Raw genomic sequence first — 25,924 nt, 5'->3', positions numbered from 1 at the left:
TTGTAACAGTATTAAAAACAAAGTCAGCTCTTTCCATCTGCCCAGAGTTTGGTTGAGTTCCTGGCCCCTCGGCATTTTATCAGGTTTTAGTAAAGGTGGATATAATTTTAGATGTGTTTTCAGTTATTTAACATCTCATAAGTATTTTCTGTGTTTCTTAGTGTGGTCTTCCTAAAAAACACTCACGATAGCTGATACCTACATTGATGAGTACCAATTTGTGCCATATTTACCTACTTCACAGTGACCAGATAATTTGCATTGTTGTCCAGTGTCTGTGCTATAAATGATGCTTCACTGGGTGCCTGCAGTGCAGCTGTTGCCACGTTTTGAATCCTTTCCCCAGGGTAGACCCTAGAAGTCAGATTCCTACTAAAAGGTTGAGGATGTTTTATAGCTCAGGATGTGTGTTGCTATATCTGTCTGCAAAGACCTGCTTATGCTGATTACCACATCCGGGATAGAGTGAGTTTCAGGACTTCCGAGCCCTGACCCCATTCCTGGAGCCTTTCTCCACCTCTGCATTCTCCCTAATGAGAGAGTGGCTCAGAGGCACCGCATGGTAGCACACGGTGGCTTTGGAAGCCTGCCTTCCCCAGCAGGGGTGGAACTCTGTGTCCCAGGTGGTCAGCAGCTGTTTGCAGGGACTCCAGGATTTGTGTCTTCAGAATACTGCAGACACCTTAGCAAGCCCTCTGGCTTTTCCGTGGCTATTTCTGGGTGTATAGTAATTGTATGACAAGTCAGGCCTGTGTGGCCCTGCAGTGACAGGGATGAAGGAAGAAGAGAGTCTCGTGGCGTTTGCATAGGTTACTGCATAGTCACCACATCGGGTCTCCGACCTTATGAGCTTAGAGATCTCCAGCATGTATTGTTCCAGTAGTTACACATCCTGTCTTTTTCAGCTGTGCAGCACAGCTCACTGCCACTGCCTCCCTGACATGGTCTCAAGTCCACAGGATCGCCCTGGGACGGAGGATCAGAGTGACCAATGGCAAGCAAGGACCTTGGGTCTGCTTGTCTAAACCCCTCACATGTGTGCACATCTCACACTCTGCGCTCAGCCTGCGCCTGTCTCCTCAGGGTTCCAACTTCCCCTACCAGGACACAGTCAGGAAATAATGCCCTTACTGTCCTCTGTTCCTCTCTTGTGCCCATTCACTGATAGATTTTAGGTGGTTTCTACATGCAGGTACTGCCTCGGTGCTGGGGTCTGAGGCTGGCAGGGCAGACACAGCCTTGCCCTCTGGGAGCCCATAACCCAGTGAGAGAAACCAATGCTAATCACCTCATAGAGGCACATTATCACAGACAGTTTCCAACATGCTGCCAGGACATTCCATCATGTGGGGAGAGCTATCAGTGGGGCCGAAGATGAGGAATCCTTAAGTGCCTTGGAAGGCATACAGTGTTCCAGAAAGAGGGAATGAGGACAGTTGAGGAAGGCACAGGCACCCTGGATGGTGGCTGAGATAGTATAGAGGAGGCAGTGCCTAGGAAGCCAGGGCCTTAGGTGTCTCAGGAAGAGATTGGTCTCCAGGGCAAAGGAGGTCTCTGGCAGAGAGGGGAAAGCAGCTTTGTACTTTGCTTTGCCTGCTGCAGTGTGAAGGATGGACTGGGCTGGAGGAGGTGTGGGATAGCCAGTTGGGATGCAGGTGCAGGAGATGCTGACGTGTTATCTGGACTAAGGCAGTGGAGTGAAGTTGGACAGCTGAGTGCATCTAAGTAAAATTGGTAAGATGTGATTTATTGATTTCTCATAGTTTTCATGGTCTGTAAGACAACTTGCAGTTCTGTGTTTCCTCTGTCTTTAAATATATGTTCAACCTAACGCTCAGGTCATTTCTAGATACCGTTCTCCAATAAAAGGAGCCAGGGCTGCCTGGGAGATGCTTAAAGAATGAAGGGGACATGGCATAAAGACACAGGAGCCAGCATGAAGGGCCAGGGGAAAATAATAACTTACGTGTGTGGAAACACCTGGCAGACACTCTTCCCAGGTGAGCCACACTGATGTCACCAAAAAAGGGTCAGGGCAGCATTGTGTGGCTCCTGAGCTGTGGCACCCAGGGGGACAATAGCATCTCTACAGCTAATCTCAAAGGGACGTCAGCTGAACCAGAACCAAGAGACATTCTAGAGAATGACCTCGGGTTTTGAGGTCATAGAAGACCCCCACAGAAACAAAAGCCAAAAACAAAACCCAAATCTGAGGAACTAAAGAGCCAAGGCAGTCAAACGCAGCTTGGGTCCTGGACTGAATCATGAACCAAGAACAACATTGTTTTTGTTTTGTTTTTTTCTTCCTTTTCTAAAAGGACAGGAGTCAGACACTTGGCTAAATTTGGATGAGGTCTGTAAATTAGCTAATGGTAGTATATCAGTGTTAATTTCCTGATTTTGATCATTGTACTGTAGTTATGCGAGTGTTCTTGTTTGTAGGAAATATACACAAAGCCATCTAGCAGGAAAGGGGCTAGATGTCTGCAACCCACTCTCCTAGGTAGGTAGGGAAAGAGAATGGGAATTTGATAAAGCAAATGGGGTGAAATGTTAATATTTGGAGTACTAAGGTGAAGAATATATACAGAGAGTTTTTGTATTGCTTTTTGCACATTTTTTGTAAAAATGCTAAGCAAATTATTTCAAAATAAAATTATTTCAAAATAAAATGCTAAACAAAGAAAAACCCCTGCTTAGAATCAAAAATGTGCCTCTTAACATGCACTAATGCTGCAGTGAGCTCTTTCTAGAGGAGAAACCTCACAGAAAACAGAACTGACCAGGTCATCCCACAGTAATTCTCCCTGTTGACCAGAACCTCGTCTGTTAAGGCCAGACCAGGGCAAGCTCTGCAGAGGTGCCCTTGCCTGGGACTCTGTGAGGCTTGGCAGCGGCCACCTGAAGGCAGGAGAATATTTATTGCCATCAACTGATCTGTCTCTGGTTTTTCACAACTCGGGATCAAGGCACGCTCTGAGCTGGTGCTGTTGGCCATGGGAAACACTCGCAGAGCCACCTCCCTGGGACCCCGTGGTGCCCTAGGCATCCCCCACACTTCAGGAGAAGCTGGGGACATGCTGCTGCTTCCTTCCTTCTTTCCAAAAGCCATGGAATACTCATAATTCTGTTGGCAGAACACACTGTGCAAAGGGGGTTGTCTCTTCCATGCTCAGCTTCCTTGTGTATAAACGTCATCCGAGGGCGGGGGATTCCTGAGCCTTCAGCCCTTGAGCCTCAGCATACTGTGAAAGGTTCCCAAGAAGACGGAACACAAGGGAATAAAGACCTCATGGTCTCAAGCACAGTGACAGCCGCATGGTTACACTTCTAGCTGGATTTATATTAGTGTCTGTAATCACTTACAGTTCAAGAGGAAGATCTTGTTATCATTGTGAGCCCCTTCCAGCCTGTACTTTAGAGGTCCCTTTTTGATCTACCATCTTTACTTGGGTAGCTTCTTCATGTAGCCACCTGGGGGATGGCAGGGGTGGCTAGTCATGGACCCTGTGAACAGTGGTGAAGCGTGTGGAAGGAAAACTTAAGTCTCTTCCCGATGCATCGTTTCACCAGCCCGGGGAGGCCAGCGGCTGAAGTGGTCTCTGGCAATTTCCAAGGGGAGGAGTGTGGGAGAACTCAGAGGGCTGGGAGGGCTCTTCCTGCCTGGGGAGGGTTGTGGCTTGGAATACATGCAGGGCAGTTATGCAGAGCCTAAGCTGCACGTGTGTACACACACCTGCACTTGTTGTGTGCTGTTTCCTATGAGATGAAAATGTCAGACCTGAAATCTCTTCCTAAGTCCCCCACTCTCTTGGCTGTCCCAGTTGCAGCGGGTGGGGCTGGCCGAGACAAACAGCTTTTAGTGCAATAGCGTCTGGAGGCTGTGGGAGATTAGTTGTACTCCTCTTGTGCAAGCCCTTATGTATGCTGTGGCTGTTCCCGGCTTCATGGGCGGTGCTGCAGCACAGCACAGACTATTCCTGCTGTGGCTACCTCCTGCTGCCCCACCACACAGTCCTCCCTCGGAGCATGCACTGGGGCCCACGGCCTAGGGCTGACAGTGCCTAGGAAGACGGTGCCTGCCTGCTGCCCATGCCCAAGAAGATGCCTTGCTCCTCATCGTACTGGGGCCAGCTGAAGAAGGGCACAGAGGCCAGCAGGGGGGAGTGTGAAGTGGGCCCTGGTATATTGCACTCAGCAGTTGCTCACTTCCTTTGTAACCAGTTACATGAGAGGGGACAAAAATTCTTCATTGTATTCCAGTAAGATTCTAGTAGGTACCAAGAGCATAACTAGGAACAGCTTTGGGAATGTGAATTCTGACCACAGTGAATTGTGTTGTTGAGGGCAGGAATCCAAAGAAGACTGGGCCATTGGAGGATCAAGAGTGAATTATCTCCATGCTGATAATTCTGAGTCAAACTAAACCTGGTGTGCAATAAGCCAAAGGATGAGGCAAAGAAAACGAAGGGGATGGGTAAAAAGAAACATTTTGATAGAAAAACCTGCCGTCTCAGCGAAGTCTGCGTGGTGTCTGCTTTGACCAATCTCATGCTATTAAGATTTTCAGGTATTTGATCAGAGGGCTTGGTTGTTAGCAAGCAGCGGAAGTCTCAGAATCCCTCTCCTCCCACTCTAGAATGACCTGGTCTCTGGACACATACCTGGTGCATGTGGCTTGTCTCTGTCTCTGGTGACGCTGTATGGCCATCTCCCTCAAAGGCATTGTTTGTTCTTTTATTAGCAGTCAGTTCAGTGGCCCAAGTCCCTGGAAGGCGTTCTCTTATTCTGTATCCACCCTCTTTGGTGTAATTTGGAGTTCCCCTAATAAAGGACAGGTTGCTTCTATAGAAACCGAAGTTGTTCTGTAGGTGAACAATTTTTATGCCATAGAGACTAAAGAGAACCAGATTTGCCCCTGCCATAACCGTGGCCCTGATGGGAACCTAGAAACTTGCTGCCCAGCCCACCAGGTCTCAGGTACTTAACGGGTGTCTGCAATACTAGCAGTGTGTGCTGTCATATTCTTTTATTATAGATGGTATTCCACTTACTTTTATAGATGGAGTTCTTGTTTTAATTTAGTTTTATATTGTCTCAGCCACTGAATCAGTCAGAACCCTGATTTGGAACTAGAAATACACATTATTTACATCTAGGTTTTTGAAAATTTGAAATCCAAAATTCTACCTACAATTTCCAGAATAGATCAGGGCCCTTCCAAGTGGGGACAGTACATGGAAGCCTGAGATGAAGAGGTTAGAACAGACTGAGTGGGACCTGTGTGGCTGCGTCCAGTGAGGGTCGTCAGCAGGGTCCAGCCCTGCCAAGAGGTTGGGTTGGATGGAAACACAGAAGAGACTATTTGGATTTGGTCTTTCAATGCTGACAGATTACCTTCTTCAAAAGAGTGGCTTTGATGTTATAAAGCTACTGTCATGAAAACCACATGGTTTGAGTTGAAGAATGGAGAGTGAAAGTTCTGTGCACTGAAGCATGTACTCAAGAGAGTCAAATACATACAAGGTTAGAATCTTGTAAAAGTGGCATCATTGTTTAATTTAATGTGCTTCGACAACTATAAACTATTTGGATGAGCAGCTGAATTAGGGCCTTATTGCACACTGTTATGGATTGAATTATGTCCCCCTCAGAATACATAAGTTGAAGTCCTAGCCCCAGTTCCTCAGAATGTAGCTTTATGTGGAAATAATGTTGCAGATGTGATTCATCAAGATGAGGTCGTACTGGAGTAGGCTGGGCTCCTTACCCAATATGACTGGTATCCTTTTCTAAGGGGAAATTTGGACACAAATAGACACGGGACGAGAATGCCACATAAAGATAAAGGTGGAGATTGCAGTGATGCTTCTATAAGCCAAGGAATGACAAAGATGCCAGCAGCCGCCAGAACCTCCAGGAGAGGCCAGAAGTGGGTTCTCCCTCCAGACCTCGGGAGGATCAGACCTGCTCGCATCTTGATCATGGATTTCTGTTCTGCAAAACTGTGAGACACTGAGTTTCTGTTAAGTCATCTAGTTCATGGCATTTTGTTATGGCAGCCATGGCAAACTAATACACATACACTGAAATATTTTTAGGTTGATTAATCTGTTAATAAAAAATCAGACCGTAGGAGGAATAGAAAAATATATAGTTGAATAATTAATTGGTCCTCAGATTAAGGAATGAAACCCTAACTATTAAAGCAATAGGTAAAATCATAGTGGAAGATTGCTGGATTTGACCATGAAGAAAATTAATGCTGTAAATCAAATGTTAAACTGTTGATAAGCTGCAAAAGAATATTTGCAATATTTACATTTGCAATATCCTAAATAAAGAGCTCTTATAAATCAGTAAGAAAAAGGTAAATCTCCTCTCTCTATCCCTTGATTTTTTTTTTCTCCCAGGAGATTTTCCTACTCCCAATTTATTCACTACTTTCATGAAAAAGACAACTTGTTACTCCTTTTCTTCCCCCTTCTAACTTCTCACCTGGTGTCGTAGCCTTGGGCTTAGTAGGCAGGACCTGCTCTCAATGAGAGCCACCTGCTGTGTCTACCACCTGTTTTATCCATTCCCCATCAGCACTCACCTGCCTGTCTTCCCACCCAAACAGGGGAACACATCCTTACATCTTCCCGGGGCCACCACTCCATTTGCAGCTGCCCCCTTTATCTTCTCTAGGACGTTGAGTCTGTAGTCATTGATTTTCTTTTCCTTCCTCCATGGTCAGTTTCATCCTCATTCCAGAATCATTCCTGCCTGCATGCAGACGTGCCTTGACACATCTCATCTAAGTGAAGCCCTTCTGTGGCGACATTCCTCTCTGGCTGCTGCTTCCTTTTATGCTGCTTTTCTGCAGACCTCCCAGGACCAGCTGCTTGACTCCCTGTCTCTACTTTTCCTCTCCTGGTTTCACCCCCACCCACCTTGGTTGGCGCTCTGTTCTACTAGGTGCCTGAAATGGGTCTCATCAAGGGGCCTTGTGGCCTGCCTGTAGTTAAGATCAGTGGCCAGTTGGGGGTGGCATCTCAGCAGCATGTGACACAGCTTTGATTCCTAGAAACTTGTTTCCCTAAGTGTTTTCGACCCCAGCTTGTGATCTCTTCATCTCTCTGCTCCTTCATCCCTTCGCTGTCTCCTGCTCTGCCAGGCTGCTTGGTGTTTGGAGGCCCGCAAGCCTCTGTCCTCAGCCTCCCCCACTCTAGTGGTCTTCTCTCTGAGAGACTGCATCTGGCCCCATGCCATCAGATGCCATCTCTCTGCTCATGACCCAGATCTATAACCAGGACAAGTCACCACTGAAAGGTACCCTCCGTCTTCACTTGGGTCTCTAGTTGCCATGTGAAATTTAACAAAAGAAAATATAGTCGAAGCACACCAAGGCCTCCTCGCCTAACTAAAAGGGGTCATTGTCCGCTCAGTTGCTGTGGCCAAGGAAGAGGAGCATATCCTTGATTCCCCCTTTGGACTCAGGTACAAATCCAGTCAACTCTCCCTCTCCAATGTGTCCCATATCCAGTGCTTCCTGTCCTCTCCACCATGCCATCTCCAGTCCCAGCCTGGGACGACACAGCAGCCTGTCTCCTGCTCACCTCACCTTGCCTCATATCATCCACAGCCCAGCAGCTCTTGTATGATTTCTAGAGAGTCATTTGAATCCCACTGTTCTCCCATCACACCCAGAATTAAATCCAAGCTCTCCCCTGTGGGGTGTACAGTCCCGTTCTCCATTCCCTCCCCCGTGTGGGTCGTCACTGTGTTCTAGCTGCCCTGGCCTTCTTGGTCCCTCACATTTGCCAGCTCAGGTCCACCTCTGTGCATTTCCCCTGTGGCGTCTCCACACAGAGGCTCTTTCCTGAGACCTTTTCTTCACTGCCACTTGGTCATCATTCAGGTGTCAGTTCCAATATCTCTTCCTCTGGGCCTTCCTGGGCTTCTTTGGAAAAGGCAGTGCCCCTGGCCAGCCTCCCTCTGACACAGCACTTGCTTGTGGTCTCCGTGTTGTTCACTGTCTCCTGAGATTATTTTGTTTGTTCTCTGTTTTACCACTAGAACGTCAGTCCCCTAGAACAGGGACAGGGTCTCTTATTCACTGCTCTGTCCACACCTCCGAGAATGGAGCCCAGCACATCCCAGGCAGACGAGTACAAGGACGATGGCCTTGTTTTTATAGAAGTTCTGGATGCTCCTCTAGGGGGATGGTCGCCCTTGCTTTGGCAGAGCCAGGATCAGAACCCAGCTCCCCAACATGGGTTTCTTACCCCCAAGTCCCATGGCCACTCAGGAGCAGGAAGAAGAGGCAGCTGACCTTAACCAATGCATCCATCAGGAGCTAGCCCGACCACATTGAGTAGGTCTGAGGCCTGGGAGTCCCACCCAGAATATTTACTTTGTCCTCTCCTAGTGGAGCGGGAGAGCTGAGAAGATTACTCTCAAAAGCTTCAAAGAAAAGGACCTGGGACCACTTCAAACAATAAGTCCATTGTTATGTCTCAGTGACCTTGATGACCTCCAGAAGTAGTGTTCTGGGCTCACAGCACACTGCCCTGAAGAAGGGAAACTCTGGAAGCCCAGAGGGAGTAGCTGTAGGAGGGATGTGGTCAACTGGAAAGTCCCCAGGTGTTCTATGGGAGGGGGACCTATGCTCTGCCATCCTTGGGCTGGCAGAGGACTTGGGATAAGGATTCCCAAAGGCAAAACTGAGGATGGGTCTTCCTTACCGCCTTGGGTCGAGGCTCTGCCTTCCTTTCCCTCACAGATTAAGGCAGTGGTTAAAATTACTGCTTTCAGAGGATTATCATTTTCCTTGGTTTCCTAATGCTCCTTTTTAAACCTTTTTAAAAACGTTCCAGCAGCCCAGCTTTTGTCCCCACTGTGCTATTCAATTCCTCTTGTTCCCATCAGGGTGGCATCCACATGGCTAAAGCCAGCGGGGTTCTCTGTCTTCCGCTTGCCGGGCCTGCAGCAGCATGAGGGCTCCTGTCGCTCGCTGCTCTCCTTTCCACAGCTCCGTCTGGGTTTCCACCCTCTTTGCTGGACTTTCCTTCTCAGCCATCGTTGCTGGCTCTTCAGTCACTGGGCTTTGGTGCTCCGTCTCTCCTCTCTGCGCTCCCTCCCTGGACAGCCGTGGCCGTTCCCTCAGCTTCCCATCTTGTCCCTATGCTGATTACTCCCCGGTTTACATTCCCATCCAAACTCTTCCTCAAGGCACAGACTCCTGTTTCCAGCTGCCAACATGGCACCTCCATGTGGGTGCTTAAAAGACACTGCCAGCGCAACAGGTCCAAAGTCAGCATCTGATCCTTCCCTCCAAACATGATACCTCCAAATTCCCATCTCAGAGCAGCAGACCAGTCCCCCCATCAGAATTCCCAATTCCCTTCCTCACTCCTCTTTTGAGTTTCACGCCACCCCAGCCTGTGTACCAGAATTGGACAGCGCCTGCCTGGTCTCTGCTGTGGGACCCTGGCCTGGGCTTTACTTTCCTTGCCTGTGTCGTCATGGGAGCCTCCTGACTCAGCTGGTCCCCAGTTTCTGCCGCCTGGGAGGGAGCATCACAGTCGGCCTGTGGCATCTTTTGCTGCCTTTGAGGACCTTCTTAGCCAGCAGCCCTTTGCTGAATGTTTTTCCTTTGCCTTCTGCCATCTAACAATCTCTGAATTTTGCTTTTTGTCTATCTCCCCTACTTGAATGAAGTTCCATAAAGTCAAGGGGTTTTATTCCAGACCCGAATCCCAGCACCTTGGTGCCTGGCACGGAGAAGGTTCTCAGGGAGCATCTGCTCAGTGACTGACAGTGAGGGCACATCCGCACCCTCCCCATGTAGCTGGGCCTGAGATGGCTTGAAAAGGTTCGGCCAATCTGACTCAAATCTGAAAACATTTTTTCAAATTATAGGTTACATTTTAGGTTTAATGTTTCATTAAAGTTTGATTACCACCAAAGAAACTTTTTTCAAAAAAAGATGTTACTGGTGGAAATCCCTCTTGTAATTCTGGAGCACTAACTATTTTGATCTGCTTTTTAAGTTATAAAATGCTGAGGTTAGATGCCACATCTATATAACCAAGGTCTCTATTTAGACACTGATAGATTCTAAGTGAGTTTGTTTTGTTGTTTTGCTGAGACTGTTGTGATTCCTGTCCGAAGAGAGAATTGGACTCTTCATGCCTAAATGAGCTTTCTTCCATTAATAGGCACATTTCATCTTATGCTCCACACTTTCTGCCTCTTTTTAGTTAGTGATACTTTTATGGATGCCTGGGGTTGCCGACTTTGTGGCTGGGATGAGTGGAGGAGCCTTGAGCCTGGCTCTGCACCAGGGTTCCTATCTGGCCCCACCGGCCTAACCAGGTGGGATTGGTGCCCGTAGCAGCAGGGCTGGTTAAGTCTCAGTAGATGAGATGGAGGATTGGTTGTTGAATCATTACACCAGTTGGTCCAAGAGCTACTTCCTTTTCTGGAGAAAAAGGCCTCCAGGAACATGAATGCATTAGAAGCTAGCATTTTCCCCAGAGAAGTTCACGTGAAAACTTTTTCCCACTCTACCCCCACTCATCTCTTTCCAAAGAAGCTGGTTCATTCAGTCAGGGCGTGACAATTTGTGGAATCTAGCACTACAAACAGGATTCAGAGTCAGGAGTAAGTTTGCCATGACTTATTACCATATCACCTCTATGTCCAACCAGGAGACCAAAAAAAGGAGAACCTATTTTATTTATAAAAGTAACATTCATAGTAAAAAACAAAAAGTGAAACAAATACTACAAAAAGGTATTTGGTAAACGGTGAGATTCACTTTCTTCTCAGTTTCCAACTCTAGTCTCATTCTCCAGAGGTGACACTGCGGACAGTATCTTGTGTATCTCTTCACAAAATTGATGTGCATTGTTGTGATTTCCCCTGCAGCTTCATGGTGTTGTGTTGTATGGAGGTGCCGTGATAGATTTACCTCAACCCTCTTTTGATGAACAGCTCCCGGAAACAAGGGCCCCCGTGCTTTCCATTGTGTAACCTCACGTTCTAGGGTGAACGTTGCTATGGGAGAAGACGCTACTGAGATGTTTATGTACCATTTAATGGCACATAAGCTTACTTTTGTTTGCAGCTCTTTCTAATTATGAATAGAGCTGAAATGAACATTCTCGTGCATAGGTCCTTGGTCATGAATGGGGTTGTGGATGGATAGACAGATGGATAGGTTGGTTTCCAGCAGTGTCATTGCTGGAGCAAAAGTTTTATGTATTTATAAGTATGTGGGTGGGTGTAGAAAGTTCATTTTTATAAATAATGCCAAGGGCTGCATGTCACTTATAATATGATGGGAAGGCATGTGACTTGGGGGCTGGCCACTGGCTAGGACTCTGCAGTTCCTCGCAATGTGGCTTTGGACCAATTCTTCTCACTGCCTAGGGCCTCGCACCACTGGGGCTCTGGTGACAGTTCCCTGGGTGGTGAGGGGACCGTGTCCAGGCAATCCATCACTTTGATTGGCTGTTTCTGTAGTTTCAAGAAACTCTAGACGATGTTTACTGAGCCTGTCTGGGAGCAAATGGACAGACCCCAAGAGGTCTGATACGACGGCGTTTGCTTTCAGATCTGCCTGGAGACCTCTTGGAGTCTGAGAACTCCTGGCGATTGGAGGATGGGGGTAAGATGTGCACAGTCAGTTTCAGGTACTTATTCTTCTTGGTGTTAGACCTTCTGAGCTGGTGCTCAGCAGATCCTTTTTGTTTGCTTGGTTTTAAAGGAGTTAGTGCCCAAACGGCAGTGTTTTTGGCTCATGTTTCTTCCCTGCCAGCCCAGCAGACATACTCCCCGGCTGGCTGAAAGCTGCTGTGGGTCACTGGTGATTTTTGCATGGGTTGTGTGGTTTTTAGTACTGAAAAAGTAGCAGGCTGGGAGTCCAAGGGCTGCCAGTGAGTGTGTTCTGCTTTTTCAAAGAAATCTCCATAGTTTCTGTTTTGCCTTTCCAGTTATCAGTATTTTTGTGATTATATAATCTCATTTTGATGGTATGTAAGCTTGCTTTTTAAAAAATGAATTATGGGCAGTATAAAGATTATTAGCGTCAACTATATTCATAGCAAATATATTTTGGAGATAAATCGGGATTTTGAGGGTGAAAATTTTATCTTCAAATACATTTTCTGGCATGTTGTAATTGAATAAAATTATAGCCCTAAACGATAGCTCCATTTATGAAATTTTTCTCATGGCTGTCATTTTCTGCGTCGTCCAGACTGGAGATGGTACTGGGGATTATAGCCCTTTTGCAGTGTTTTAGCCATCCTGTGCCTGCTGTGTCTCTCAGCTTCTCAGACTTCACCGTTTGTGAATCTGCCAGTCTTCCTTCACCGACTGGTCCGCCCATCCCATACCCAGCCCCTTCCACCTGTCTGTCATTGTTCTGTCTGTCTAGCATCTGCCCACACCTTCTTGGTCATGGGGCCTTAGCAGACAGGACAGCCCTGCTCCACTGGCCAGTGGGTGGTGGCCCACTGGGCTGTGTAGAGGCTGATGTCCCGCTCTTGCTAGTTCGGTGCTGTGATCCAGGGTACCGCTTTCACAGCAGGCCTTACAGAGCTTACCTGAGGTTCCCTACTCAGGAAATCACAGTTAGACCTGTCCTGCTTACTGATGGGCTCAGGTGAGAGTTTTTCTGAAACAGAATGCCCATCAGTCAGTGACAGGGTTTGAAATAAGACATGAAGGAGAAGTTGTCCTGATAAAGACAGTACATTACCATAAAAGTAGACTGATGATACTGCGTGCGTTTCAGGTTGCTGGGGGGCTGCTTTTGGGCTGCCAATACAAGAGGGAGGAAGAAGGCAGTGGAAGCGGGTGCTACGTCCCTTCCCTATCTGTGTCCCTGAGCTCGGCCATCACATAGCCACCAAATAAAGAGCTCGGGCATGGACTAGGGGACCCTGTGATGGTCAGCTTGTGGGACCTCACTGAGCAGGTGAACACACACCTATAGGGACCCAGTTCCAGGGCCTGGACTCAAGGAACCCCACCTGGACACCTGGGATATTTTGTTGAACCCATTGAGCTCCTAGTCTGTGATTGAGCCACACTGGCTGAGTGTTTTGGACATAAATATCCGGGATAGTGAAGACAACTGCTGAATGGAAAAGAAACAGAGATGCTCCTGGTGAAGATAGCCCTGAAACAAGGGCCCCCATGCTTTCCACTATGTAACCTCATGTTCTGGGGTGATCGTTATTATGGGAAAAGATACTACTGAGATGCTGAGTGAAGAGAGGAGAGCCGCAGGTCATTATTTTCACGCACGTATGTTTCTTTAAACTTTTATTTTGAAAAAATTTCAAATGTATAGAGAAGTTGCAGTAATAGAGCAAAGAACTCTCATATATTCTTTACCCTGATTCCCCAATTGTTACTATCTCTGCCACATTTTAAGTCATTTCCATTGTCCTGTACATATATAGAGATACATATATGCACATATATACATTTATATGTACACACACCATGATTCTTTGGACCATTTGAGACTCATTTGTAGATATCAAGTCCCTTTACTCCTAAATACCTCAGAGTCTATTGACTAAAAACAGGGTTACTCACTTACATATCATAATAAAGTTACCAAAGTCAGGATATTTACCCTTAATAAGATGCAGGGTTGAAATCTACAGACCTCGTTCAGGTTTCCCCGATTGTTCATATAAACATCCTTTATGTTATTCTTTTATTCTGGTTCAGGAACCATTTGTATTCACTTTAAGATCTCTAGTTTCCTTTAATACAGAGTGTTCCTCAGCCTTTTCACACCTGTCGTGACGGATGGGATTTCTTGAAGGGCCATTTTGGTTTGTGTGGTGTTTCCTTGGAGTCCCATCTGGTCCACAGACAGGAGGCTGTGGCCCACAGGCATGATGATGTTGGCTGGTCCAGTTTATGCTGATGTTGATATTTATGACTTGATTAGGGTGTTGTCTGTTACATTTCTCATTGTTAAGTCTTTCCCCAGTGTACATGGGGGATTGGTTCCAGGACCCCCTCCATGTACCCTAATCCGCTCATACTCCAGTCCTGCAGTCAGCCCTTGGAACCCAAATTTACAAAAAGTTGGCCTTTCGTATACACAGGTTTCAAATACCACCAAGACTCTATTTTCCATCTGCATCTGGTTGAAAAAACTATGCTTATTACTGGACCCGAATGGTTCAAACCTGTGTTGTCCAAGGGTCAAATGTATTTTCCTTTTGTAATTAAGAAGTAATTTGAAGGAAGATGATTTGAGACTGTGTCGATCCTCTGCTCTCTGCAGATGTCCATTGACTGGTGCTGTCCTGATGATGATGTCCAGTTTGTCTGTCATTCTACATTCTTGAGTAGGCATTCTGCTTGAAGGAATATCAGTTATTATTTTTTGTTCCTTATTTAGTTTCCAAATTTGCTACAATGAACACATTATATTTATAATAGAAAACTAATGTATGTATGTGTCTATGCGTGTGTGTGTGTAGGAGTATAATGATTGAGTATTCTTTATCTGAAATGCTTGGCACCAGAACTGTTTCAGAGTCCGGATTTTTTTCTGATTTTGAAATGTTTGCAGTACACTTACTAGCTGAGTATCCCAATCTGAAAATCCAAAATGCTCCAATGAGCGTTTCCGTTGAGTATCATGTCAGCACTTAAAAAGTGTCAGATTTTAGAGTTTTTTGGATTTTGTATTTTTAAATTAGCAATACTCGACCTATATGTATGTGTATATATATTTATGTGTATATATATTTATGTGTATATGTATATGTATGTATGAAGCATGTGTATATGTGCATGTGTGTATGTGTTTGTGCATGTTTGCATGTATATGTGTACGTGTTTACATATATGTAGGTGTATACGGCATATATGTGTGTGCATTTGTGTATCTGTATGCATATGTGCATGTGTTTATATGTGTGTGTGTGCATGTGTGTGTGTGTGTGTGTGAAGTTTCCAAGCCCACATCCTCTTTGGTTGGCTGTTCTGGCCCCTTGGTTCTGAGTGCATGGCCCTTTGTCCTGCCTCTCCTGGCTGCATGCTCTGCAGTTTCCCCTGCTGGTTCTGCCTCCTGCTTAGGCCTCTGAGGCTCAAGAGGAGGGGACAGTGAGTGGAATGCAACAGGACCCAGAACACCTAGTTAAGAAAACTCCCAGGCACTCAGCAAGCTAGGTTAGAGACAGATTTTGAAGCCTCTATGTAGAGCCTCTGTCGCTGCCGCGGAACTCCTCACCTTCTCCCCACCCCGTGTTCCTCAGGTGAGCAGCAGTGAGTTTGTGCAGACTTCCTGGTACTCTGCCGCTGGCCGGGTTGAGCCTTCCCACGCCCTTGCCTCCTCGGCGCCAGTCTGCAGACACACTCTGGGCTCGCTCACGGTAAATCCTCAGGCCACTGAGCATCAGCCCAAGAGAAGGCTGTCACCACCAGCAGTCCCAGTGCCTTCTCTTGCCAGTGTCACCAGCTGACTGTCCTGCCGCAGAGATGTTGGAGCAGCAGGAGTGGACACTGTGGCCCTGCAGCTGCCCACGTGTTTGTGTTTGTGATGGTCTGCCTTGTCTGTGTGTCTGGAACTCATGGTTCCACCCCTCCCAACTTTGCACAGCTGCAGGGACCATGAGTGGCTGCAGCCTTCAGCTGCTGTCATTGTCCTTACACAGGAAAATGAGTGCCCCCAAGTGGCCTCTGGCCTGAAGAAAGTCCTTTTCCTTATCTGTTCTAAATGTACTGCCCTTCACAGCTCTCATGAATGTGTCCTTGTTACACTAGTGCCAGGGCTTTTAGGATGCCCTTCAGGGAAACTTGCATGCCCTCTGCACACTCCAGTAGAGGGAAGCCATTCAGATAGGGACATCTTGGTGCAATGTTGAATGGAAGACTTGAACAGTCACCAGCAAAACGTTTCGGCTGAGAGTGGAAGAAGCTGTAGGTTTGAATGAAGGCTACCCCCCCCCCTTTTTTTGATGAGTATAAAATTCAAGCATAGTAGAAGTGATGCAAGCAACTCTTTCCTAGGGTTCATTCATCGAACAGACGAACAGGTGGACAGTGCAGAGTGAGCAAGAGCAAGCAAGAGTGAGGAAGAGTGAGCAAGATGTGACTCTCTGTCCAGGAGCTTAGGAGAGGAAGAAAGACAAAAAAAATGTTCCCAGCAACAGTGGTAGGTGCTCACTGGATTGGCAGCAGGACCGCGTTCCCATGAGCCTGCGTGACTAGCCCTGGAGAGGAGATGGTGCTGTGCCTGTGTCACGTGAAAAACTGAGGCTCCAGGCACTACAGCCTGCCTTTCTGTGCTCAGCTCCATAGGGCTGGGATCCGGCAAAGCTGAGGATGGAAGGCCACAGAGGCCCTCCCCTGAGTCCATCTACAAGAAAAACAGTTCAGTGCTGTAAACAATGTACAAGGAATAGATTAGATAGAGGTGAGAGTCCCAAAGTTAATTCCAATTTAGGAAAAACTTCAGCTCATACTCCTGGATATCATGGATGAGGTCAGTGAGATATCAGAAGAAAAGGAAGATTTTAAATGTGAGATGATTTGGATGGCAAATAAGCTACAGAGAGAAGAGAGAGAATGCTGGCTCTCCTCATAGGTTTGAGAGGACAAGTGAAATTCTCTTTATGGTCAAGTTTTGTAGCAATGTCTGACTCAAGGGAAAATGCATAAATTCTAATTCTAAGTAAAATACAGTCGTGGGTTACAACATCCTCTTGAAGTTCAGCACCTTCTAAAGAGAAGGGTGGAGGGGCACAGGACTAAATGCTTGGCCTTGCAGTAAACCTAATGTGGTGTCATGGTGTCTCCAAATGTACCACAGGCTTCCTCCATGATGTCACCCATCTGAAGGTTACCTCGAAGGGGGCAGCCATTCCTCCAACATGTCCTTCTGTGCCTGCTGGACCTGCCTCTGTCATGACCACACAATTGAAGTAGGAATTCAGATTGTGGCACATAGCCCATTTGGGGATCTCCAGCATCCTTAGAGCCAAAAACCATACCCAACAAGGAGTCATGTGTGAAAACAGAAATCTCTAGCTGACTGTAAAGCAAGCTAACTGTGTCCCTTCTGGAATCTTAGCCCCAAAGGACAGTAGCTCCAAGAGGGCCCTGCCCCTGTTTGGGAGGAGCCCTCAGGTTGTATCTTCAGCCCAGATTAAACCTTTCTAGAGATGACCCCAGCAAGGACACTGGTACTGGGGGTCACAGCCCAGATGCCTTTCATGCCATACTTTCTTATCTTTGCTCCCCTTTAATCCACCAATGGAGATTTTTTAAAAGTGGTTTTCAATTTTATTTTTGACAAAATGATTCTATTTTATAAAAACATGTTTTTCAAAATAACAGGCTATGCATATCCATTTTAGAAAAGTTAAAAAAAATGGCAGATGAGCACATCAAAACTGATTCTTCCAAATAAGCCTGTCTACTTGGTATAAAACAAGGGTAGAGGCTACTGCTTTGAATCTTGTTGTCCACCCCCTTAGCCAGTGAGACTTGTTCACTGTGGAAAGTCCTATTAGGGTCTCTGAAAACCATGGTTGACTTTTTTTTGTGTTTTTTGAGACAGAGTCTTGCTCTGGTCGCCCAAGCTGGAGTGCAGTGGCGCAATCTCGGCTCACTGCAAGCTCCGCCTCCCGGGTTCACGCCATTCTCCCGCCTCAGCCTCCCAAGTAGCTGGGACTACAGGTGCCTGCCACTACGCCCGGCTAATTTTTTGTATTTTTAGTAGAGACAGGGTTTCACCGTGTTAGCCAGGATGATCTCGATCTCCTGACCTTGTGATCCGCCCGCCTCGGCCTCCCAAGGTGCTGGGATTACAGGCGTGAGCCACCGCGCCTGGCAAACCATGGTTGACTTTCAAGAACTCTTTAGTTATTTCTAGAACTTTATCTCCTTTAGAAAAAAGGATTTTTAAAAACAACATCTTTTTAATTTTCACTGCAAACTTGAAATCTATCAATTATAAAGCAGAATTTTAAAACATATTTTTAAATTTTAGACTCGGGGGTGTATGTGCAGGTTTGCTACATGGATATATTGCATAATAATGAGGTTTGAGTTTCTACTGTACCCATCACCCAAATAGTGAAGATTGTACCCAACAGGTAATTTTTAAAACCCTCACCCCCTCCTTCCATCTTTCTCCATTTTGGAGTCCCCAGTGTCTGTTAATTCCATCTTTATGTTTATGTGTATGCATTGTTTACCTCCAACTTCTAAGTGATAATATGTAGTATTTGCTTCTTTGTTTCTGAGTTAATTCACTTAAGATAATGGCCTCCAGCTCCACCCATGTTGCTGCAGAAGACATGATTTCATTCTTTTTTATGACTACATACTATTCTGTGGTGTATATTACCACTCTTTAAATCCAGTCTACCATTGATAGACATTTAGGTTGATTCTATGTCTTTGCCATTGTGAATAGTGCTTTGATAAACATACAGATGCATGTCTTTTTAATATAATGATGTCTTTTCCTTTGCATACATGCCCAGTAGTGGGATTACTGGGTGGAATGGTAATTCTATTTTTATTTCTTTGGGAAATCTCCATACTGTTTTCCATACAGGTTGTATTAATTTACATTCCCACCAACAGTGTATTTGGCTTTCCTTTTCTCCACACTTATGTCAACATCTTTTGTTTTGTTGACTTTTAAGTAATAGCCATTCTGAGTGGTATAAGATGATATCTCATTGTGGTTTTAATTTGCATTTCTCTGATAACTAGTGATATTGAGCATCTCTTTATATGTTTATTGGCCGCTTGTATGTCTTCTTTTGAGAAATGTCTGTTCATGTTCTTTGCCCATTTTTTAATGGGATTGTTTGTTTTTTCTGGCTGAGTTGTTTGAGTTCATTTTAGATTCTGGGTATTAGTCCTTTGTCATAATTTGCAAATATTTTCTCCCATTCTCTAGGTTGTCTGTTTACTGCACAGAATCTTTTAATTAAGTCCCACTTGTCTATTTTTATTCTTGTTGCATTGCTTTTGAGGGCTTAGTCATAAATTCTTTGCCTAGGCCAAACTCCAAAAGTTTTTTCCTAGGTTTTCTTCTAGGACTTTTATAGTTTCCAGTCTTACATTTAAGTCTTTAATCCATCTTGAGTTAATTTTTGTACCTGGTGAGAGACAGGGGTCCAGTTTCATTCAGACAAGGGTCCAGGTTCATTCTTCTGCTTATGGCTAAAATTTCCTGTAGATGTTTTAGTTTGTATGGATAGAGATGTTCATAGAGATAGCCAATTTTCCCAGCACTATTTATTGAATAGCATGTCTTTTTGCCATTGTTTGTTTTTGTCAACTTGGTCAAAGATCAGTTGGTTGTAAGTATGTGGCTTTATTTCTGTGTTCTCTATTCCATTTCATTGATTTGTATGTCTGTTTTTTTTTACCAGTACCATGCTGTTTTAGTTCCTTGAGCCATGTAATTTGAAGTCAGGTAATATGATACCTCTGGCTTTGTTCTTTTTGCTTAGAATTGCTGTGGCTATTCAAGCTCTTTTTTTTTTGTTCCACATGAACTTTACAATCTTTTTTTCTAATTATGTGAAGAATGACATTGGAAATTTGATAGAAATTATGTTGAATCTGTAGACTGCTTTGGGGGCAGTATAGTCATTTTAATGATACTGATTCTTCCAATCCATGAGCATGAGATGTGTTTCCATTTGTTTGTGCCATCTATGATTCCTTTCATGAGGGTTTGTAGTTTTCCTTGTGGCAATCTTTCACCTCCTTGGTTAGATGTATTGTTAAGTATTATGTGTATGTATGTTGTGTGTGTGTCTGTGGCCATTTTAAACACGATTGAGTTCTTGATTTTGTTCTCAGCTTGAATATTATTGTTGTATAGAAATGCTAATGATTTTTATATGCTGATTTTGTATTCTGAAACTTTACTGAAGTCGTTTATCAAGTCTAGGAGTCTTTTGGAAGTGTCTTTAGGGTTTTCTAAATATAAGATTAAGGCAGTGGCTCACACCTGTAATCCCAGCCCTTTGGGAGGCTGAGGTGGGTGGCTCACTTGAGTCCAGGAGTTCGAGACCAGCCTGGACAGTATAGTGAGACCTCATCTCTAAAGTACAAAAAAAATTAGCTGGGTGTGATGGCACATGCCCGTAGTCCCAGCTACTTGGGGAAGGTAAGGTGGGAGGATCACTTGAGGCCAGGAGATGGAGGTTGCAGTGAGCTGAGATCACGCCACTGCATTCCAGCAAAGTGACAGAGCCAGACCCTGCCAAAAAACAAAAACAAAACAAAAAAAACACAACTCATGCCATCAAATGAACACAGAAAATTTGACTTTCTCTTCTTCAATGTGGATACCTTTTATTTCTTTCTCTTGCATGATTGCTCTGGTTAGGGCTTCCAGTGCTATGTTTAATAGTAGTGGTGAGAGTGGACATTCTTATCTTATTCCAGTTCTTAGGGGGAAATGCTTTCAACTCTTCCCTATTCAGTATGATAGTGGCTGTGGTTTTGTCCTATATGGCTCTAATTATTTTGAGGTATGTTCTTTTAGTGCCTAGTTTGTTGAGGGTTTTTTTCATGAAGGGGTGTTGTATTTTACTGAATGCTTTTTCTGCATCCATTTAGATAATCATATGGTTTTTGTTTTTAGTTCTGTTGATGTGATGAATCACATTTATTGATCTGCAGATGTCAAACTATCCTTGCATCCCTGGAATTAAACCCACTTGATCATGATGTATTACCTTTTTAATGTACTGTCGGATTTGCTTTGCTAGTATTTTGTTGAGGATTTTTGCATCTATGTTTTTATAAGGGATATTGGCCTGCAGTATCCTTACTTTGTTGTGTCCTTGCCTGATTTCGGTATCAGGGTGATACTGGTTTTGTAGAATTGGTTAGGAAGGAATTTCTTCTCAAAATTTTGGAATAGTTTCAGTAAGATTGGGACCACCTCTTGTTTGTATGGCTGTTAAAATTTGGCTGTAGGGCCAGGTATGGTGGCTCACACCTGTAATCCCAGCACTTTGGGAGGCTGAGGTGGGTGGATCACCTGAGCTCATGAGTTCGAGACCAGCCTGGCCAACATGGCAAAACCCTGTCTCTACTAGAAAATACAAAAACTAGCCAGGTGTGGTGGCACGTGCCTGTAGTCCCAGCCACTTGGGAGGCTGAGGCAGAAGAATCACTTGAACCCAGGAGGCAGAGGTTGCAGTGAGCTGAGATTGCACCACTGCACTGCACTCCAGCCTGGGAGACAGAATGAGACTCTGTCTCAAAAAAAAAAAAAAGGAAAGGAAAAAAAAAAAAGCTGTGGATCCATCTGGTCCTGGGCTTTTTTTTTTTATTATTGGAAGATTTTTATAATTACTGATTCCATTTTATTACCCCTACTTGTCTATTTAGGATTTCTGTTTCTTCCTGATTCAATCTCAGGAAGTTGGGTGTTTCCAGGAATTTATCCATTTCCTCTAGGTTTTTTAGTTTGTGTGGATAGAGATGTTCATAATAATCTGTGATGATCTTTTGTATTTCTGTGGTATCAGTTGTAATGTCACCTTTTTCATTTCTGATTGTGCTCATGTGAATCTTCTTTTGTTCTTAGGTAAACTTGCTAGCTATCAATTTTATTTATCCTTTCAAAGAACCAACTTTTGATTTCATTGATCCTTTGTGGGTTTTTTTGTTTTTTTGTTTTGTTTTGTTTTTTGGGGTCTCAATAACACTTAGTTCTGCTCTGATCTTTATTTCATTTCTTCTGCTAGCTTTGGGTTTTGTTCTTGTTTTTTTAGTTCCTTGAGGTGTGACATTGGGTTGTTAATTTGAGAACTTTCTGTCTTTTTGATGTAGACATTTAACACTATAAAACTTACTTCTTAGCACTGCTTTTGCTGTATTCCAGAGGTGTTGATATGTTGTGTCTCTGTTTTCATTAAAAAAATTTTTTTTTCTGCCTTAAGTTCATTGTTTACCCAAAAGTCATTCAGGAGCACGTTTTTTAGTTTCCGCGTATTTGTACAGTTTTGAGAGTTCCTTATGGTATTGATTTTTAATTTTATTACACTGTGGTCCAAGAAGATACTTGATATGGTTTTGATTTTTTAAAAAATTTATTGAAATGTGCTTTATGGCAAAGCATCTGGTCAATTTTGTTTGATGTGCAGATGAGAAAAATGTATATTCTGCAGGTGCTGGGTAGCATGTTCTATAAATGTTTATTATTTCCAATGATCAGGTCTAGCTTAAGTTCAGAGTTTCTTTGTTGACTTTCTGCCTCAGTTACCTGTCTAGTGTTGTCAGTGGGGTGTTGTAGCCCCCCACTATTATTGTATTGCTGTCATTCTCTTCTTTTAGGTGTAGTTGTATTTGTTTTATGAATGTGGGTGCTTTGGTGCTTGCACACGTATTTCCAAAAGTTATGTCCTCTTGTATTGAATGCATTCTTATGATATAATGCCCGTCATTGTCTCTTTTTTTAAAACTGTTGTTAGCTTAAAGTCTGTTTTATCTGATATAAGAATGGCTACTCCTGCTCACATTTGTTTTCCATTGCATGATATATATTTTTCCACCCATTTACTTTGAGTCTGTAGGTGTCTTTAGCCATTAGGTGGGTCTCTTGTAGGCAGCAGATGGCTGGGTCTTGTTTTTTTATCCAGTTTGCCAGTCCATGTCTTTTAAATGGAACATTTAGGCCATTTATGTTCAACATCAATATTGGTATTTGAAGTGTTATTCCTGTCATAGTGTTGTTAGCTGGTTTATTTGTAGTCTCAGTTGTGTAATTGCTTTATACAGTGAGCTTTGTCTACTTATGTATGCTGGTATGATGGTGAGTATCATCCTTTTGTTTCCATTTTTATAACTCCTTTGAGAATTTTTTTGTAGGATTTGTCTAGTAGTGGCAAATTCCCTCAGCATTGGCTTATCTGGGAAAGGCTTTATTTCTCCTTCATTTTTGAAGCTTAGTTTGGCAGAATATAAAATTCTTGACTTACATTTCTTTTTTCTTAAAGGAGGCTAAAAATAGACCCCCAGTCTCTTCTGACTTGTAAGGTTTCTGCTGAGAAGTCCACTGTTAATCTAATGGGATTTCCATTGTAGGTGATTTGACACTTCTATCTAACTGCTTTTGAAATTTGTTCTTTCATGTTGACCTTGAATTAATCTGATGACCTTTCTTTGGTGAATGTGCATCTTCTATAGTATCTCTAATGGGTTCTCTGAATTTCTTGTATCTGCATATCTACATCTCTAGCAAGTTTGGGGAAATTTTCCTGAATTATTTCCCCCAAATATGTTTCCAAACTTATTTTTTTTCTTCTCCCTCAGGAATACCTATAAGTCCTAGGTTTAAATAATCTTACATTTCTCAAAGGCTTTATTCTTTTTTAAAAAATTGTTTTTTCTTCTTATCTGGGCTAATTCAAAAGACCTAGTCTTCAAGCTCTGAAATTCTTCTGCTTGGTCTACTCTATTGTTGAAGCTTTCAACTGTTTTTTGAAATTCCTTCAGTGAACTTTTCATTTCCAAAAGTTGTTGTTGTTGTTGTTGTTGTTGTTGTTGTTTTGCTTGTTTTTAATATATCTATCTCATCTTTCATCTCCAGAATTACTCTTCTGGTTTTTTTGTGTTGGTTTTCAACTTTCTCTTGGCTCTCATTGAGCTTCCTTACACTTCATATCTTGAATTCTTTATCTGTCATTTCAAAGTTTTCATTGTGGTTAGGAGCCATTGCTAGAGGGCTAATGTGGATGTCATTAGCCATTGTTTCTTCATGGAGCTGGAGTTCTTGTGTTGGTTTCTTCTCATCTGTAGAAGCGGTCACTATTTATTTTTGAATTTACTTTCATTTGCTTGGTATTTTTTCTTCCCTCCCCCACCTTGAGGATGTGACTGTTCTGTATGTTGGTTAAGTTCCTTTGTCTTGGCTTCTCTGTAGTTTTAGGGGGCCAAGGCTTTTATGAATTACTTGGTTATAGATAGCTTTAGTTTAGTGGTTTTCTCAAATGCTAGTTGTTTGTAGGTTGTAGTAACAGTGTGCTGGACCAGTGGTCAGACTCACTGTCCCCTACAGAGAAATGGGGAGGTGGAGGTTTCAGGAGGCTTATCTCATCCCCCACCGCTGTATACTTCTGTCAGCAGGAATTACATTGAGTTATGCAGTTCACCCTACAGGCCATTAGGTGGCGCTTGCAGTTGAGAGGCAGTTGCAGTAATAGCAGTGGAATTGTTGGCCTTTGTTGATGTGGGGAAATACCAGGGTTTCCCTGGCCATGGGCGGGATTCCCAGGGATCCCGTCCTGCACTCTGCCACCATCCTGGCTGGAGGCGGCAGAGCTGGGCATGGCTGGGTCTGGCAAGCCCGTGACCAGGCTCTCCAGGGCAGGTGCAAGCACCAACCTTGGCGGGGGTCTAGGGACACCTCTCAGGCCACTGGGACAACCCTCTAGTGTGCAGCACAATTGCCTTTCCTGCGCAACAGAGTCTCTTCAGTAGGAGGAGCAACTGGGATGCTTAGCCCAGCAGGTAGCCCTGGAGACTGCCAGCTCACACTCCCCCAACCCTGTGGTTCTCCCTCCAGCATCCAGCCCTAGCAACTGGCCCAACCAGCTAGGCTTCTCCCAAGTCATCCGCACTGCCCTGAGCTCCTGGTACTCAGGACCTCAGGACTCCCTGCAGCAGAAACCCAGGCTATCAGGCCACACCCTTCTGGGTCTGGTCTCACTAAGGGTGGGGCACCCGGCTCCCATGCCACCCCTTGAACCTGCGCCACACTCTTTGCTGTGTTCAGACAGTGGGGGCTCCTCCAGTATTTGAAATCAGGCCACAAGTCTCATCTCCATAGCCCTGGGCAGTGTGCTGCGTCCTGGGGAGCTGAGACCAGGCCTCAGGGTGAAGCCTCAGCTGTGGTGGGGGACACTGAACTGCTCCCAGGCTAACAACAAAACACTTCAGGTGGGACAATGCAGGCTATTAAGCACATTTTTTTAAGTAGGTTTGAGTCACTATAATTGAACAGGATTATTATGCGTGTTCTTGTTATGGTGAGTAGAGCCATATAATCATGTGTAGTGCTTCAGTTATCCCTTATATCAAGAAATAATATCATTAATTTAAAACAGAACTAAAAAATAATGGCAGAATTACATTCCTTTTTGGTGAGATTAATTTAGCCTACCCTGGTTGGTTACGCCCTAGTCTGAAGTAAATGTAATTTACCCCAAACCTCCAGGCTTCAGGGTCTGCCCAATTTGAGGCCTTCAGGGCCACACGGAATCAAAAGCCTTTTTGTGTGAAGCCTTGGAGCCCACCTGGTACACGCTGGGTAGTGGGTTGCAGTGGAGAAGAAAGGCAAGCAGAGCCAGGGCGGGGAGCCCTGGTTAGATCCTGGCTCCAGTACTTTCCACCTCTGTGACATCGGGCAAGCTTTCTGCCTTCCAGAAATAGTTCCACCTCCTGTCAAAGGGGCAGAGACATGTGCCTGGAGTTCAGGCTTCCTTTGCCTTCCTGGCACAGCAGTCTTCCTGCTTTCTCCTCAAGGCCCCTCGGAGGCCAGGTAGGGTAGGGTAGGTCACCCAGAACAGGATTTCATCCACATGCACAACCTCATATCACGTCTTCGGGCCCTTTTGCCTGCTTTGATAATTTCTCTTACCCTGTGAATGCCTCCACTTGGCCCTGTGATTGCCTCCACTTGGCCCTGTGATTACAACCTGGCTTCTCCAAAACATTTACCACGAGTATTTACCAGAGTTACTAAAAACTCCATTTTACATTACATCCTAAAAGAGCTTTTGAACTAAAAAGTATGCTAGATCATAATTAAGAACTGGGACGAAACTGGTCGCAAGAGCTGCTGGCCCAGAAGCCCTCGGATGTCTCGGTTTCTGTGTGAAGGTCTCAGGGTAGGCGTGGATCT

At 44.6% G+C, this 25,924-nt stretch overlaps 1 protein-coding gene and 1 long non-coding RNA gene across 36 annotated transcripts in view; one reads left to right on the top strand and one right to left on the bottom strand.

Moving 5' to 3' along the window:
* The window catches only part of GRB10 (growth factor receptor bound protein 10), a 203,427-nt gene that overhangs the window by 136,480 nt on the left and 41,023 nt on the right, over nt 1-25,924 (top strand). The gene's annotated exons all lie outside the window — the stretch shown is intronic.
* On the bottom strand, nt 13,499-15,550 carry LOC129144558 (uncharacterized). Its single transcript, XR_008548983.2, has 2 exons — nt 15,263-15,550; nt 13,499-14,381 (listed from the first exon to the last, which is right to left on the bottom strand). It is a non-coding gene; the product is annotated as an uncharacterized LOC129144558 (long non-coding RNA).

The sequence above is a fragment of the Pan troglodytes genome, chromosome 6, assembly GCF_028858775.2.
Source record: "Pan troglodytes isolate AG18354 chromosome 6, NHGRI_mPanTro3-v2.0_pri, whole genome shotgun sequence".
NCBI classification, from domain to species: Eukaryota; Metazoa; Chordata; class Mammalia; order Primates; family Hominidae; genus Pan; species Pan troglodytes.
Note: the sequence above shows the minus strand (reverse complement) of the source record. Positions and strands in the feature narration are given on the sequence as shown.